The sequence below is a fragment of the Orycteropus afer genome, unplaced genomic scaffold (genome assembly GCF_000298275.1).
Source record: "Orycteropus afer afer isolate SDZICR_OR568_19922 unplaced genomic scaffold, OryAfe1.0 scaffold00111, whole genome shotgun sequence".
Taxonomy (NCBI): domain Eukaryota; kingdom Metazoa; phylum Chordata; class Mammalia; order Tubulidentata; family Orycteropodidae; genus Orycteropus; species Orycteropus afer.
The window spans coordinates 7,729,055-7,730,175 of NW_006921698.1; the positions used below are offsets into that span (position 1 = coordinate 7,729,055).

The 1,121-nt window shown below is 38.1% G+C and overlaps 1 protein-coding gene across 1 annotated transcript in view; it reads left to right on the top strand.

Moving 5' to 3' along the window:
* The window catches only part of ATL1 (atlastin GTPase 1), a 96,916-nt gene that overhangs the window by 37,000 nt on the left and 58,795 nt on the right, over positions 1-1,121 (top strand). The gene's annotated exons all lie outside the window — the stretch shown is intronic.

Here is a 1,121-nt window from a genome sequence, read left to right on the forward strand (position 1 = left end):
AAGATGGTCTCTTTAACAAATGGTGCTGGCAAAACTGGATATCCATTTGCAGAAAAATGAAACAAGATCTGTACCTCACACCATACACAAAAACTAATTCCAATGGATTAAAGACTTAAAGGTGAAACCTAAAACTAAGTTCCTCATGATCTAAAACCTAAAACTAAGTTCCTCAAGGAAAAACTAGGGGCAAACTTAGGAGCCATAATTTATGGGATAAATAGACTCAAGTATAACCCAAAATGCACAAACAGCAGAAGATAAACTAGATGAATGAGATCTCCTAAAATTAAATTTTCCTATGTTTCAAAAGACTTCTCCAAAAGACTCAAAAGAGAACTTACAGATTGGGAAAAAATATTTGGCAATGATATACCTGACAAGAGACTTATCTCTAAAATTTATAGAAAACTCCAACACCTGAGCAACAAACAAACAAACAATCCAATTAAAAAATGAGTGGAAGACATGAATAGACACTTCACCAAAGAGGATATTCAGGTGGCCAACAAACCCCTGAAGAAATGTACACTATCATTAGCCAGTAGAAAGATGCAAATTAAAACAACAATGAGATACCATCTCACCCCAGCACTAATAGCAAAGTTCAACACAACAGAAAATAACAAATGCTGGTGAGGATGTTGAGAGAGTGGGACTCTCATATGCCACTGCTGAGACTGTAAGATGATACAACCACTATGGAAAGCTTTGTGGCGATTCCTTAAAAAGCTGGAATTAGAAATACGATTTGACCCAGCAATCCCATTATAAGTATATATCCTAAAGAAGTGAGAGCCAGGACAAGAACAGATATATGGACACCCACATTCATCGCAGCATTATTTATAATAGCAAAAAGATGGAAACAACCTAGGTGCCCATCAACAGAAGAATAGATAACCAAACTATGGTACACATGCACAATGGAATACTATGCAACACTAAAGAATCTGCAAAACACCACATAATGTGGATGAATTTGGAGGACATTGTTGTTGTTAGGTGCCGTCGAGCCGTTTCCAACTCATAGTGACCCCATGCACAGCAGAACGAAACACTGCCCGATCCCATGCCAGCTCCATGATCCTTGCTATACTTGAGGCCATTGTCGCAGCCAC